The sequence below is a fragment of the Diceros bicornis genome, chromosome 20 (genome assembly GCF_020826845.1).
Source record: "Diceros bicornis minor isolate mBicDic1 chromosome 20, mDicBic1.mat.cur, whole genome shotgun sequence".
Lineage (NCBI taxonomy): Eukaryota > Metazoa > Chordata > Mammalia > Perissodactyla > Rhinocerotidae > Diceros > Diceros bicornis.
In genome coordinates this window covers 33,565,488-33,582,860 of record NC_080759.1, presented here as the reverse complement: position 1 = coordinate 33,582,860, position 17,373 = coordinate 33,565,488, and the positions used below count along the sequence as shown (strand labels likewise).

The window sequence follows — 17,373 nt, the reverse complement described above, 5'->3', positions numbered from 1 at the left end:
CACTTAGCCGCTTGCGCCACTGGGCCGGCCCCTCAAATACTTTTTTTAAATGCGTGAGGACAGCATTTGGAGATGATCTAGCAACATAAAATGCTTACATGTTATGTGCTATTGAATGTACTGCCATCAAGCGGTGGCGGTGATTTTTTATAGCTGGAGGAGTCGATACTGGGTTCAAAGGGTTGTGCCTTTCCACGTGAGTAAGTTGGCTAGTAGGGCAAAGTCTCCTTCCGACCTTTCAAAAAAGCTCAATCTCTGTGAAGCATTTCTCATGAGAGTCTATTTGGATCATCCCATTCTCCTCTCAATTTAAAGTCTCTTAGGCCCACTGAGCTTTGACGACTAGATGTGGGATCTGTCGATAGACTCATTCTAATGCCAAAGTCTGGTTTCCGTTTTTTCTACGTAGTAAATCATTCTGATCTGCTCCCAATATTGTGTTTACCTCACAGTCCAGCTTCTTGTTTTTTCATGGCATCTAACTCAGGCAACTATGGTTTTACTTATTAACTAAACATGTATATGACACACACTATGGGCCAGGGACTGTGATAAGTTCTTATCAAGTAATAACAAATATTAACACATTCTATCTTCATAGCCCCCCTTTGGGGAGAGTTGCTCTTGTTATCAATCCCATTTTATAATGAAGAAATTCAGTAACTTGAAAAACTGGGATTCAAACCCAGGCAGCCTGATTCCAGAATCTCGGCTCTAAATCTCTACAGGAGAGATTTTCCACGTGCTTTATCCTCTTCTTTTGGTTAGCTCAGCATTTAAGTGCCTCTGGTCCTTTCCTCTGGATTTTAGGTGCATCTATTTCCTAGTTTTTCCTCTTAGCTACAGACGGAACTACTTAAAGCAGTGGTTCTCAAATTTTTGGTCTCAGGATCTCTTTACACTCTTACACATTATAAGGAGCTTTTGTTTATGTGGATTAGTATCTATCAATATTTATCACATTTGAAATTAAAATGGAGAATTTAAAAAGTATTCACTTACTAATTCACTTAAAAATAATAGTAATAAACCCATGACATATTAACATAAATAACATGCCTTTATGAAAAATATGTGTTATAAGCCAAAAACATTTTGTAGGAAGAGTGGCCTTGTTTTGCATTTTTGCAAATGCCTTTAACCTTTGGCTTAGTAGAAGACAGCTAGATTCTCACATCTGCTTCCATATTCAATTTGTTGGGATATCACATCATGTAGCTTCTGGAAAACTCCATTGTACACTCAAGGGAGAATGCGAGTGGAAAAGGCAAATAATGTCTTAGTATTGTCAGGAAAATTGACTTTCAGTCCCCCTGGAAGGCTTTCTGACAATACTTTGAGAACCACTGGTTTAGAGAAAGCAGACAGGAGAGAAGGGAGAAAAAGTGGTTCCGCCGGTATTGTGTTCCCAGCTGTCATTCATTCTCTTTACAATGTGGTAGAAGGGAAAGATCAAGAAAAGGCTAAGGAAGACTTTACCATGTGATGAGCAAAAATGGACTTTGACTTTTTTTTCTTTAACTTTGAAAAAAGAAAGGGCTTTTCTATTTTATTCTACTTATAAGAGAAATTAAAGACCCAGCCTTATTTTTCTTTCAGCCAGAATCTCCTTGAGTAAGTGAACACGCTATTGATTTAACAAGCTGGTTATAAGTCAATTTGCCCTAGGAACACTTAGCAGCAACTTGCAACTTCTATAACATGCTTTTGAAGAGAGGTACAAAATTTCCCGAGAAGAAGTATTGTAGAGAGAGGAGAAGTTTTTGGTTTTAGTGCTGGGAATGGAGTCATGAACTGTGACCAGACTAAAAGGAAATAATAGTAGTAAGAGAGTCAACTTTACTATACATTTCACACGACTACTATGACTGCTAGTGATTATCATCATCATAAGTTTCTGTACGGTGTAGATGTGGCTCAGCATGTTTCATGGTTTCCAGGTTCCCCAGCAGGCACTAGTGGTCCATATGATAACAGCAGTATACGGGTTGAATTCTATATCAGGCAAATTGTTGCCTCCACCAGGGCCCTGGAAAAGTAGAAGCCCAGAAAGATAGGGTGTGACTTTTCTTTTAGACTCCTCATTTTATATATTAAGTAATCTAGGTCCGGAAGGACGAAGTGACTTGCCACAAGTGACACCATATCTAGTTATTTAAAGAAAAAGAACTAGAAGACAAATTTCTAGACCCTAAGTAAATAAAATATATTTTCATTACCTCCCTACCCTTAAATAACTATAATAATAGCTCACAGTCACAGAGACCTTTCTAGATGCCATGCACTCTTTGAATTTGATCAGCTCTATTTTAAAAAATAATTAATTTTAATTCTAACACATTATTTTCTTTAACTCTGCTGCTTATTTCTGATTTCTTGAGAAAGAACATTGATTTTCAAATATTTTATTTGCTAATACATTCAAGGCAATAAATTTTCTGATAAATATTGTTTTAGTTACATTCCTACAAAGTTTTATACGCAGTCCTTTAATTGTTGCTCAGTTCCAAATACTTTGTAATTTCTTTTGTGATTTTGTCTCTGATGCATTGATTATATAGAAGTGTGTGTGTGTGTGTGTGTGTGTGCGCGTGCGTGTGCCTGTATGCACATGTGTGCCTCTGGTTAATTTTCAAATTTGTGTTTTGTAGGGGAAAGGGTTTGTTTTGTTTGTGTTTTTGTTTGTTTATTTATTTTTTATCACCCCAAGTCCATAGTATACATTAGGATTCACTCTTATTGTTGTACATTCTATGGGTTTCGACAAATGCATAACGTCATGTATCCTCCATTATAGTATCATACAGAGTAGTTTCACTGCCCCCTAAAATCCTCTCTGCTCTGTCTATTCATCCTTCCCTCCTTCTTAGCCCTGACAACCACTGATATTTTTACTGTCTCTATAGTTTTGCCTTTTCCAGAATGTGATATAGTTCCATCACATAGTGTTTTGGTGCCCTTCACTTGTTTTTACGTTAATTTCTTTGTTTCAGTTCTAGCGCTACACAGGTTGTGTAAATTCATATCTGACACATAGTATTGTCTTCAAGTTTGAGGTTTCTTTCTTTGTTTTTTTTGCATGACTTTGCCCATACCTCAAGTTCTCCAAAAGATTAAAAGCATGTAAATTTTCTCAGTATTTCTCTGGAATGGTGGGTGGAATCTTTTAGCCCCTGAGGGAGCACTTTGAGGTTACTGGCTTTATGCCAGGGGCTCAATACCAGTTCTTCCACTCTATAGAATCTTCAGAACCCTGTTCACCAGCTATGAGGGCCTATGTCTAATCTGAATGACCCCTGTTGGACCACTGAAATATTAACTCACTTTTATTACTCTGTCTTAGCTGTCTTTAATTTTAACTGTTCTTCTTTTATGTTAACATATGGCATATAAGAGACTTCTCTTTATTTCTTTGCGCTTATTTATTATCTTTTTAAAATGGTTATATTTTCTCTAGCATTTTATGTTTTTATAGTGGGAGGGATTAATTAGCCCAGTCGGCCATGCTACCAAATAAATATTCTCTCAAGTATACACATAATGCACCAATACTGAAAGAGAAGAACCGTAAGAAACACTGATATTGAAATATGACATGCTAATAAAGATGATAAAATTTAATCCTTTAAGTTGCATTAAGATTTTTATAGCAGATATGAAAATTTCTGGTTAAAATTCTTATATAACATCTGGTGATTTCTTGAATATTTCAAACACCAATGTTAGAAGGTGAGAATATAGTGATGATAACATTTAATACAGCTTTTATTTATTGGGAATAAAGACTTTCCATAACTGCAATATGTAACCTGAGAAGAATATTTGAAAATAGCAGGCTGAAACTTTCCTCTTTTTCTCATTCACTTTCAAAATAAAAGAAAAAGTTGTAACAAGCAAAGTAATTGGTTGATTGTTTCAAATATACAATATAAGAATTCCAGAGACCGGCTGTGTCTTAGCGGTTAGCTGCGCGCGCTCCGCTACTGGCATCCTGGGTTCGGATCCCGGGCATGCACTGACGCACCACTTGTCTGGCCATGATGAGGTGGCATCTCACATACAGTGACTAGAAGGATGTGCAACTATGACATACAGCTATCTACTGGGGCTTTGGGGAGAAAAAGGGGAAAAAAAAAGGAGGAGGATTGGCAATAGATGTTAGCTCAGGGCAGGTCTTCCTCAGCAAAAAGAGGAGGATTGGCATGGATGTTAGCGCAGGGCTGATCTTCCTCACAAAAAAAAATAAAGAATTTCATACATGAGGTCATAGAAACAGTTTTTATATATTTTTATATCATAACCATTCAATTTATACTTTGGGATCTTTTAGTCAGCAAAATAAGAAGTATATTATTGATAAATCCTGCCTTTAATTACATATTAATTGAAAGTAAGCAAACACTTGTTAAAAAAGATACAGCAGAAAATAATCTTATGTATTAATGTATTTGTATACATGGATTGTATAATATAATTCTTAATAATATAGTAATCTATAATAAAAAAATTCTTCATTAAAACCACTTCTTTAAGTGAAAAAAATATGTAAAATTGATAGGAGATTTGCAAGATTACTGTGAAAGCGATAAATTAAGGAATAAAGGCTTTGGAAAACGCTGGATTAGGAAAAGGTGGTAAACAAGGAATGGATAAAAGGATTAGAAGCTGAGAAGTTAAGAATTTGCTGTGAATAAGATGAGTTCTTTCCTGCTGGATAATGGCCTCATGGTACAGAGGGGGCCCACAGCTGAAAGATACATGGCCAGCAGGCACAGCTTCCCTGGCCAACCATGAAATAAAACCATTTGGTCCATACTGCTGAAAGGTCCCTACACCCTGATCCTCTTGAATGCCACCTTGGTAGGTGTCTTCTAGATGTCTGGGTAACTCTGCCTTTAGTATATACTATAAATTACATGGATACAAATTAGAAAGTTTATTTATAGGTGATACAGTGAATCAAAAGTTATTGGAAAGCTTTTCCATTTGATAAGGCACTGTACTCTAGGGGCCTCAACTAAGCACTGTGTGACTGCGTGAGGAGATTCAAAACCCTTTTCTGAGAAAGAAAAGTAAAAAGCTGATATGGATATACAAATAAAATGCTATATAAGTGCAAGACAGTAAGACTAAATTTGAGCAGAGAAGAGAGATACAGGAGAAATGTTTATAGGAAAGCTGACATTTGATGTGGACATTGAAAAATAACCAAGATGTCATTATCAAAGCTCATTAGGGAAGTAGAGAAAAGCATTCTAGATGACGGACATAAAGGCAGAACATGTGAGGGACAATATTGTAGTGGTAGACATAGATGAATGGTAGATTTGGGTTCAGTATATTTGTGAGGTCTTGATGCTATATTTAAAAAATTTGATTTCTATTATGTTGTTGGTAGAAAAACAAAGGTCCCAGGCTTAAGCAAGTAAGTGACATGATCAGATCTCTTTTTTAAGAAGTTCATTCTGGGACTTTTAGTTTTACCTCTGACATGTAAAGAGCTTGGAAATCATCACTCCCACTCTTACAAGAAAAAAATCTGAACAAACTGAAAATCAATGACTTTTCTTGGACCCATCAGAGAATTGAGGTCACAGGGCAAACTAATACTCCTATATCTGGAGAGACAGGCAAATATAGACAATCACAGCCAAGATCAGCTTACCTGGAACAGAAGCTGCTGGAGCCATAAACTGGTAGGAATATTTAAATGGTAACTTGGATGAATTGCTGGAGGCTGAGTGTGAACTAGTTGAGGGTGGAAAACTGCTGGGGCTGCAGTATTGGAGGGAAGGGCCGCAGAGGTGCTCACTGTTGGTTTTATCCCCAGGAACCTCACCAAGTTCTCACTGTGAAGAGCTTTCAAAGATTCTCTCACGGTTCTGGAAAAGCATTCTTCTTAACAAAGGCCTACTCTTCAGGGAAAGGACTTTAACAGAGCTTTATCTCACCCACAGGGAAGGGTATTTACCTGACTTCAGCCTCTTCTAGCCTTCCTGTCTTACCTAAGGGAAAATAAAAAAGCTAAGAAATACTTGTGTAAGTCATAGACCAGGGACACAGGTCCACCAAAAGAATGAGATTTAAGGGCCGGCCCCATGGCTTAGCGGTTAAGTGCTCACGCTCCACTACTGGCAGCCTGGGTTCAGATCCCTGGCACACACCAACACACTGCTTGTCTGGCCATGCTGAGGTGGCGTCCCACATATAGCAACTAGAAGGATGAGCAACTATGGCATACAACTATCTGCTGGGGCCTTGGGGAGAAAAAGGGAAAAAAAAAGAGGAGGATTGTCGATAGATGTTAGCTCTGGGCTGATCTTCCTCACATACAAAAAAAGAATGAGATTTAATCTTAAATTATAGAATGCTTCCCTCCCCCCATACCCCATCACCACATCAGCCGAGTTCCAGTGTAATAACAGTGCATTACAGCCAAAAGAGCTGCAAGACTCTTTTTAAGTAGGACACAAAAACAAGGGACGCTAGAGGAACTGGAAACCTCCAGCACCTGTAGCTAGAGTAAACATTAAACATACCTCAATTCTTTGCCAGATTAACATAAAACTTTACATTAAAGGCCTTTTACTTTAGTTCCTATTACTCAATACATCTTGTCTAGTTTTCTACAAAAACTTACAAGGAATGCTAATAGGCAAGAAAAAAACAGGTTGAAGAGACAAAGTAAGCAAAGAACAAGACTCAGATATGAAAGAGATGTTGGAATTATCAGACAGGGAATTTAAAAATAAAAACAATTAATGTGTTAAGCATTCTAATGGAAAAAGTGGACAATATAGAAGAATAGATGAGTAATGTAAACAGAAGTGGAAACTCTAAGAATTAAAATGAAATGCTAGAAATCAAAAGTACTATAATAGAAATGGAGAATGCTTTTGATGGGCTCATCAGTAGACTGAACATGGCCAAGGAAAGAATTAGTGAGCTTGAAGATAGGTTTGTAAAAACAGGACAGAACATTCAAGAACTGTGGGACAATTTCAAAAGGTCTAATGTATACATAATTGGAAGACCAGAAGGAGAAGAAAGAGAGAACAGAGCAGAAGAAATATTTGAAGTAATAACAGCCATCAATTTTCCAAAATTGGTGACAGACACTAAACCATAGATCCAGGAAGCTCAGAGAACATTAAACAGGATAGATATGAAAATAATCGACACCTAGGCATATCATATTCGAACTGCAGAAAACCAAAGACAAAGAGAAAATCTCGAAAGAAGCTAGAGGGAAAAACATCTTATCTATAGAGGAGCAATGGTAAGAACTACAGTGGACTTCTCATCAGAAATCATACAAGCAAGAAGAGAGTGAAGCAAAATATTTAAAATGTTGAAAAAAATTCACTCTAGGAGCACTCTTGAGGATGGATTAGAGGGTTTGAGTTTAGAAGCTGGGAGATCATTTTGGAGATTGTTGCAGCAATTAAGAAAACGGTGCCAAGGGTTTGAATGTGGGCAGTATCAGTAGAGGAAGTGTTGGTTTTACAGGTCATTGGGGGAGAAGAATCAACAGCATTCGGCAATTGCCTGAATGAGAGCAATGAGAAGAAGGAGTCAAAGCATAAATCTACAGTTTCATCCTTGATTGATTGGAAGGATAGGGCGGCCAGTAACAGAGACAGGGAAATCAGGAAAAGATGTTGGATATGGGAAAGAAGTCTATCTTCTGTTATTTCCTGTCTTCCACGTATCATAAGGAAGTTATTAACCTTGACCATTTAACTATCTTGTTTTCTGAAAATTATTTAGTTTGTGAATGATTCTGATTCTGTTTTGATTTTATACATTGCTGATTTTATTCATTCATTCATTGTAATTCAGAGTCTATTAGGCTTTGAGTTTTGTATTAGATGCTTTTTATTCATTCAATAATATTTTTTACTTAATATTTTTTAACTCCATTCTATGCAGTGGAACAGATATGAGCAAGACCAAGTTTCATTAAAGAGGTTAGAAATTTCCTATTACTTTTAGTCATCATCATTATTAACACTTTTAAATTAAGGCAAGATTTGTTCAGGTAAGAAATCTCTATACTTTAGTTTCTGTTTTTCTCTTACACTCAAAAGGAAGTTACAACCGCTTTAGGAATTGATTCTGCAAAATCCCCCATGTAGTTGTCATTCAGCACAGAGTATCCCCATCGCTACAGTGAAAGACATCAAACTGCTTTTGGCAGAACAAGGATCTCAGCAACAGACGACTTTTGCAGGAGGCTTTTAAAACTAAAATTCTTGAGCTAACTTCCTAGAGCAAGAGCCTACTAAAACAAGTTTTATTTAACATTGCACTAACAAGTCCTTCAGATCTAGACAATAAAACTAGGCAGATTTTCAAAATTCACAGGCATTCTAAATTTAGGATTCTTCTGGAGGCAATTTTTATTTAATTGATATTAATCATGTTTATATTGTCTAGTTTTTTTTTCATTGTTTAGACAGACTTCTCATTGTGACTCCAGGCCTCTCCAGTTTATGAAGATGTTGCTCAAGTTTCTTGCTGTAACCCAAGACATTTTTTCCTCCAAAAAGTTTCCACTGCCCACCATAATTCTATGGGAGGAAATCTTTTTCACCTATTAACCAACAAATGTTCCTCAACTTAAAAGAATCTGTCAGTGTCCCATAACTGTATCCCAGGTGCCTACCATCATGCCTTGCATAGAAGGGATGCTCAATAAATATTTGTTGAATGAATGAATAAAAGAGAATCCCCTATATCAACAGTTACCGAGTTTTTTGTTTTTCTGATTCATGTACCTCATCACTTGAAAAAAAATCAGAGATCCCCTATTTATTTATTTATTTATACAAGATAGATATAAACTTCTACACCATTTATATTTACTAAATAAATAAAATGGATATTTGAAAATACCTAAAAATACAGAAAAATTTAAAGTATCAAATGAAAAGGTATAAATATAAGTTTTCTACACTCTTATGGGTATTCCACAGAGTGCTTGCACCCACTTTAGAAAACATTAGGAAATATTGCTCTAAGGAATGATTACTGCATGTCATATAAAGGTCACTGCCCCTAACTTTTTTTTCAAAGTTCTAGGAATTAAGTGATTATGGGTCAGTTCACTAGGAGTATTTCAAATCTACTTAAAGTGATTCTTTAATCTAGTGGTTGTAGGAGATCAGCATAGGCCATCCCAAAGTATGCCATTCTGACACAAGGATTATTTTGAGCTGAAGGCAATAGTAAAAAGAACAAGCACAGGATGAACTTTCTGCCATCCTGGTAGCTGCCAGAAAATAGATCATAAATTCGCCTTGTGAAGGTGTTCTCCTTGCCCCCTTCCCATACCAGGAAGGGAAAAACAACCTTATCACCAGAGATGAGATGGCACCGAGCAAGAACCTGCACAACAAGCCTTACTAACTAGCCCTTATTTACCATTAGTTCCCTTTGTCTTGTCACTCCTCTTAAAATTTATCCTCCTTTGTCCAAATGGTATAAAAGTCTCCAAGCCTGGCAGTTTCTTTGGGGGTTTTCTCTTCTCTCTATGAAGCTCTCCCATGCCATGTAAAACTTTTAATATCAAATAAATTTGTTTGCCTTTTCTCCTGTTAATCCGTCTGTTGTCAGCTTATTTCACAGACTCACCTGGAGAACCCAAGAGGGTAGAGGAGAATTTTCCTCCCCCACATAGTTTTCCTCAAAAACAGTTCATTTTGACTCAGGTGATGTAATGGGCAACAATACAATCACCAGGATCACGCTAGAGATTTGGGTTCCTCTTCGAAGAGCTCTCAAGTCTCTATGAGGTACTGAAACACAAATTCCCATTTGTATGCTTTCTTATTTTTCTACTCTCAAGCACGACATTGTCCTCCATGACCCTCCTCACCTGTGCTACGGGAGGAGGTGCAGTTTCATCCTTTCTGGCTCTTCTTGAGGTCATGGGGTATTTGTGTTGCTGTTGTTACGACTACCAGCGCTCTGCTCACCTCCAATATCTCCCTGATAACAATCCTCATGAAACCAAAACATTCTCAAGGGGATCTTGAATTCAACAAAAACTAAGAAATTCATAAAGGAACAGAGTTGGAAAAGAGCTTAGAAGTCATCTAGTCCAACTCATACAACATACAGATGAGGGAACCGAGGTCTAGAGAGGACAGGTGAGCAGTAATGACGATGGTAACATTCTTAGGGACAGTGCTCAGATGAATGAATATAAACTCCTGGGTTGAATACCAACTCTATTTTTATGCAGTACTTGAATTCTTTGGGGTTTTTTATATTTGTTAATCCAGTGATCAGCACCATCACATTTAACCTGTCTCTCCTCAGGATCTGATTTCCTAGGATGTCTGTTCACCTAGTTTTTAAACGCCTCAGCTCTCAATCCAGATTGTACTGAAAACTCCAACATATCTAGGAAGCATGTTATTTCTGTTCTCCTATTCCTCTTGAGCTCAAAAGCCTTTTCATTTCTCTATTTTTCCACAATATCCCTATATTCTGAACACTCATTATCCAATAACCCTCAGCCATAAATCTAGGTACTTACCAGTCACATCAAATCATAATTTTTGGAAACAGTCAAGTAAAGGGCAAATTTCATTGCTCGTTACATGAGCTAGACAATTCATTTACCTATATAGTTTAGGTACTTCATAGAAAGTCATCAATACGAACTTGAACACCAACCCACTACAACCCAGGACTATTGGTTGAGGTTCACAAAACCTTTTCTCATGACTGATGTTTTATTCCAAAGAAAATATTTGTTGCAGAGGGAAATGTAACTACCCACACCTTTCTTAGTATAACTAATATCTTAAAGTGCTCATTCTTTGGAGGTAGTATATTACTACAGAAATATGCTGAAGCGTTTATATTTACAAGAGATATCATCTAACTCTAATACATCTTCTGGTTCCAACAGTTCCTATTTGCAACTCAGATCTAAGTCTTTTTAACTCACACAATAACAATTTCTAATGGATTTTTGACAGCCAAGCAAGTAATTCTGCTGTACCTTCCTATAGGTTTTGTTCTGTCTGCAGTTTTATCCTAAATATCCTGCATATATCAATTTACAAACCTTTAAAGCTGAAGCCTTGTCAGTATTAGTGCTTCAAATTGTTGGTAAATCAAGTATCAAATTAAAATACTTTCTTTAGTGCTCTCCTGAAATTCAAGTTAATTAGAAAAAAATATATACTGCAATGTCTATAAAGGTATTAAGTCATAGTTAAATCAACAAAAGTGTCATATTGGAGTATTTTATAGAAATGTCATTTCTATTATAACTACATTTTACGTGCAAGATCCAAATGGAAAAAAATCCAAAGTTTTCTTTACTATTGTTATGAGAGGTTCGAGGATTCGATTGGAGACGTAAAAGAAACTTTCCACTCCAAACAAATGGACTGAAGGTGTATTTTATTATATAGAGGATAGTAAAGGCGATAGTCTGCAAACAGATCCAAATAGGTCAAATAATAAGAGGGAAAAAACACCAGCTCGACTGAAAAGGGAAAACATCCACATTGGCTGAGATAGCAGCAGATTCGAATAGGTCATATCATAAGAGGGAAAAACACCAGATCGATCGGAAAGGGAAACGCCAGATCGACTGAAGGGAAATGACACAAATCAACCGGAAAGAGAAACACCAGGTTGACCGAAAAGAGAACACATCAGATCAATTACTTCACAATAAATCAGTTACTCACAACATCCACGCCCCACTGCCTGGAGAGTCCTGTCAATCGACAGGGCTGGGCGGGAATCACATATCCCGGGCAAGGCGTCCCTTCCACAGGTAGAACTCTCACCGGGTCTCAGTTTCCAGCAGTTTTTATACCATCAGTAATTTTCAGAGTAAGCAATTACAGATTTTGCAGAGCAAGCATTTAGTGTTCCCATGCACAAATGGTTATCAGTGGCGGACGTGCACTGAGTGCCACGCCCCCCCCACCCCCGCCCCTGCTGTCGTCCCAGCCCAGTAGTTGTGTACGTGCATTGTTTACCCTGCTTATCATTCCAGGCCACCACAGATGGCCAGTCTGTCCCAGGCTGCGGCACCCAAAGGGCCTTGAAATTTTTACACATTGCAACTATCTCCATGGGAGAAGGGCCAGTTCCCACCACGCAGAAAGCAGCTTTTATATTTCTTTTTGTGCTGGTGGTTGTAGGTCAATGGAGCGGCCAAACATCGCTGTACTCATGTCAAGACAACTATTCTTCCGTGTTAGCACATTAGCTTCCTTTTAGAAATATCCTACATCTAGGACTGTCAACAGTAACACGTTAACTCTTATGCTAAGCTTCAAGGTCATGTAAGCCTAGATGCTATGGATCATAGAGATCTTCCTTCCCCTTTCTTCTTCATTTCTTGTTCTCTTTCTCTCTTTCCTTCCTCCTCTTCCTCCTCCTCCTTCTCCTCCACCTCCTCTTCTCCTTTTGAGACTCAGAAGTTTAAATTTAGTTAAACCCAGAAAGGAAACCAGATCAGTCATCTCTGAGTGTAAACAGCCAGAGGATTTACTCTGGGAGGTTTGGAGCAGGAGGTTTGGGCAGATGGTGTATTCACTAAGAAATAGTGAGAAATTGGAAGGATTCATATTGTATAATGAAATTTAGTCATTTGGCCTTATCTATTGTTGATGATGACTACATGACTGATGTTTTTACCAAAAAGAAATCCCTCATATCAAATTTTCCATCTTTGGTCTTTTCCTTCATTATCTATTTCTGTAATATGAGTAGTGCATCTAAGAAAAACAGCAAGTCAACATCACATTGTAATTGAGTGAATTTTTAAAAAACAAACGGTTTTCTCTCGACCTGGTTCTGGACTTTCACCTCTCTTACCACATCTTTCCTTCTTGTATTTGCGGCTATAATGGAGAAAGAGGTGTATTACATCACTCATCATTGAGGTTTTCTGCCCCATTCCCTGTCAGACAGTTCTTTAGGCTCTCTTCCCACCCCACACCCCATGGAGTCATTTATGATAATTCAGAACAGACATTAATTCTGGGAGTCCTAATTTTATATCTTATTCATAACTTGGATTTTTTTCCCTTCTGTAATACCCCTTGCCCCAGATTTCATCCTAAACGTCAGACTTAACCTGTAAATTTTGGAAGGAATAAAAGTTTGTCTGTCCTTTCCCACCTTCCCTTTCTCAGTCTCTTCTACATTTCCAGGATAGCTATCCCTTTCTCTCTATTCAACTCATCCATGTGTTCCTGCATCCCATTTCCGCTGATCTCTCTTAAGACATTATTAGATAACCATGGTGTAGGTGGAATAAGAGGTAAGATCTGATCTCTTAAGTCTCCCACAGTCTTCATGTTAATAGAGGGCTCTGATTTCCAAAAACTTTAAAGACTCAAAGAAAAGCAGATTTTGGAGTGAAATGATAGGTATTGGGTTTATATTTTAAGAGGTTTCTTATATAATGGTGGCTTATTCTGCTTATAAGCAACTGTGCTTCCAAATAGTCATGCATTTTCAACCTGTACTAGAAATAAACACAGTGATTTACTCTTCTACTTTTTATACAATGTTTTATACACACACATATAAAGGTAGGTATATGTATATGTGTATATGTATACTTATACACATATCAAAGAATACAGTATGGAAATTGAAAGTAGCTAGTAAGGAAAGGAAAACATAAACCTTTCTTTGGATATGACTTTCTGTCATATCTGTCTGTCATATCTGTCATTTGGATATGACAGAATATTTCCATTATTTGACTGACAAATTATTTAAATTCATATCCAGTAGACTTGTCCTCATGAATCTTTTGCCAGAATAAAAATTCCACTTTGACTAATGAAACACAGGTACTTTCAAAGTAATAGAATTTAATATAATTATTGGTCATCACATCATCGCTATTTTAGCATATATTACAATCATTAATTTCCTGGTAGCTGTTAAAATCCTGCCTTGTCTTTGGAGATGCCCTAAGTATCCTTAATAGGAATTATTTCATGAGACTAGCAGAAATTTAATATAAAAAGAGATCCATCTTGTAGATATATCAAATTAATAGTACTTGAACATTGGGTTCCACTTTCCAAAAACTAATTAGGCATAAAAAAAATCAAGTTTATTAACAAAGATAGACGTAATTTTTATTATAAATTCATCACAGGTTGCCTTTATCACACCCGAATTGTTTAGAATAACAAAACTTTCGAAGTCCTGTTATTAACTTGATAAACTACAGTAGATGATAACTAAGTAAGGAAACTGAAGTTAATTTCATGCTTAATTTACGTGTTTGTATATCTTTTTGGTACTGCTTGGTCCAATCTTCTCAAATTCTTAGAGGATTTGATAATTTAATCATATGATCAGATCAGATATGTAAGAACATGGTATGGAAATTGCTGGTAGCCAGAGCAAATATAGGCTTTACTTTGGATTTAAGTTCCTGATACAATTCAAGATAGCAAGATTTAAAGCACACAGGTTAGTACTACAGGAATTCACCAGTCTCCCAGAGGTCATATAATCTGAAAGAAAACTTTTTCCTTCTTGGGGATTTGACTTATTAAGGGCAATTCTCTCCTATACTGTGCAACACTCAGGTGAAATTTGTGCGTGTGGATTCCATAGAAGACTTTCAAATTATATTAAAATTTGTCATCTCCATGGAGGTCTTAAAACTATTTCCCCCCAAATCTGACCCTATATTTATTCTTTCAGAGGGTGTAGCAAGATAGATGGTACCCTAAAGGAAGAAATTGGCTTAGGCTGAAAAAAAGGCACCCACAGTTACTTTGGCCTCAGCATGTACACACGCGCGCACACACACACACACACACACCTCTTTCAACTCTCCAACATTCCAATGTAGAAGGGTTGCAAACACCAGGAGACTGGGGATCCACATCCAGGTGGTACTGCCTAGGTATCAGGTTCTGGGACAGATTTTGACAACAACAGGTCCAATCTATAAAGACATTCACAAGACTATTATGACATACTGGGGGCTTTTCATAAAGTCTATTCTTCAGTTTAAAGTACTATTCTTCATTCTCAAATTTTTTCTTCCTACTTCTTTTGATGTAAAATGTTCTTTCTTATGTGAAATGATAAGCAGAGAAAATGTAGTGTTTGTTTTTATGCTCTTACTTGAAAAAATAAGAAAGAAAATTGACAACCTTACATTGGCTTTCAAATTTGCTTTTGGAATATTACCAGCTGGTAAAATCCAAGAGTCTGGAAATCGCTACCTAGTATGAAGTATACACACTCCCTTCATTCTTGCTGAATGAAAGGGAATTATCATTTTGGTTTTACAAAGTACTCCATAGAAATTTAGTTTTTTTTTTTAAACAGTTATTTATTTATTTTATTTATTTATTTTGTGAGGAAGATCAGCCCTGAGCTAACATCCATGCTAATCCTCCTCTTTTTGCTGAGGAAGACCAGTTCTGAGCCAGCATCTATTGCCAATCCTCCTCCTTTTTTTTTCCCCCCAAAGCCCCAGTAGATAGTTGTGTGTCATAGTTGCAAATCCCTCTAGTTGCTGTATATGGGAAGCGGCCTCAGCATGGCTGGAGAAGCGCTGCGTCGGTGCGCATCCAGGATCCGAACCCCGGGCTGCCAGTAGCGGAGCGCACGCACTTAACCCCTAAGCCACGGGGGCGGCCCCAGAAATTTAGTTTTATGTTATTGCTCTGGCCATTCAGAGAAGCTCCCTTCACCTCATCCGCCAAAAAACAAAACAAAACAAAACAAAAAAAACTAAAAAATAAATAATCAAGGGGGAATGTAACTAGAGTATAGTTATATTTTATTTCATGGAGTACATATATGGCTGAAATGCTACCAAGATATCATATTTCTTTACCTCTGATCCTATATTCCCTATAAAATTAGTATTGTGATTTTCCTTGAAATAAAAATATCACATACATAATTCAATAAACTTCTTTTCAGTAATCCAGAGAAACGATTATGAAATGGTAATTGTGATAACATTTGAAAAGGCCCAATAAAAAGTGAAAAATGTGAACAGATAAAGTTCAAAAAAATCAATGAGTGCTCAACTGAATAGAACCTAATGCATCATGATGACAATACAGATTCATAGTAGAAAGAAAAATAAAAAGTAACTTCCTCCATATGATTTTTGAAATCACCAAGGAGTCAACCCAACCTTTTATACTATCTCTAGCTCTAGTTGTACTACGGAGTAGTTAAACAACATCTTTCAACGGCTGCTTCCTTTCAAAGTGAGCAGTGAATGTATATTATTGGGTATATTGCTTTATAAATATTAATTATGTTAATTTGGTTGATTTGGTGTTTTTCAAGTTTTCTATATCCTTAATGAACATTTTATATACTTCACTAATTATTGAGAGCAAAGTGTTAAAATCTCCAACTATAATTTTATATACTTTTAATTTTAATTTTACATAATTTTAATTTTGCTTTAGTTCTGCCAGTCTTTGCTTCTGTTATTTAGGTGTATGACAAATAGGATTGTTACATATATTCTTGATCAAGTAACTTTTTTAATTTTATGAAGTGTCTCTCTGTTTAACTTTAGTAATACTCCTGTCTTGAAGTCTACTTTGTCGGAAATTAATATGGCTACTTTAGCTTTCTTATGAATGATCTTTACATGATATGTGTTTTTCTATAATTTTATTTTTAACTTATCTGTGTCTTTATGTTTAAAGTGTATTTCTTTTAAACAGTATATAATTGGGTCTTGCTTTTTTAAAAATCCTATTTGATAATCTATGCATTTTAATTGAAGTGTTTAGTTAATTGATATACAATGGAATTATTGATGCAGTTGGGTTTAAGTCTATCACATTGCTGCTTATTTTATAATTGTCCCATTTTTTCTAGTTCCTTTTTTCCTCCTTTCCTGTATTCTGTCGGCTTGAGTATTTGCTTAGTTTTCCAAAATTTCTTCTACCAGCTTTTTAGCTACATCGTTTAAAAAAATTTTTAGTGGGTTGCTTTAGGGATTAAATATGTAACCAGAACTTATTAATATATACTTTGAATTAATATTATATACTACATTGTTATTGTAAGAACTTTACACAATATAATTCTACTTAATCCCCTCTTGTTCACTGTGCTATTGTTGACATATATTTTAATTCCACATATGTTATGAACACCAAAATACAGTTATTACATATGCATTCATTGATTGCCTTTAAAAAAAGTAGGAGACAAGAAAAATGTTTTTCATGTTAACTCATATATTCCCCATGTCCAGTATTCTTTTTTCATTTATGTGGTTATCAGTTTCCATCTGGTATCATTTTCCTTAAGCCTGAAGAGTTGAGTTTAACATCCTTACATTGCAGGTCTGCTGGTATCAAATTT

At 36.3% G+C, this 17,373-nt stretch overlaps 1 long non-coding RNA gene across 1 annotated transcript in view; it reads left to right on the top strand.

Moving 5' to 3' along the window:
* Positions 1-8,749, top strand: part of LOC131419249 (uncharacterized) — a 38,580-nt gene extending 29,831 nt beyond the window's left edge. Inside the window, exon 3 of the long non-coding RNA XR_009223176.1 lies at positions 8,459-8,749. This is a non-coding gene — a long non-coding RNA (uncharacterized LOC131419249). The remainder of the gene's footprint in view (positions 1-8,458) is intronic.
* The last annotated feature ends 8,624 nt before the right edge of the window (positions 8,750-17,373 follow it).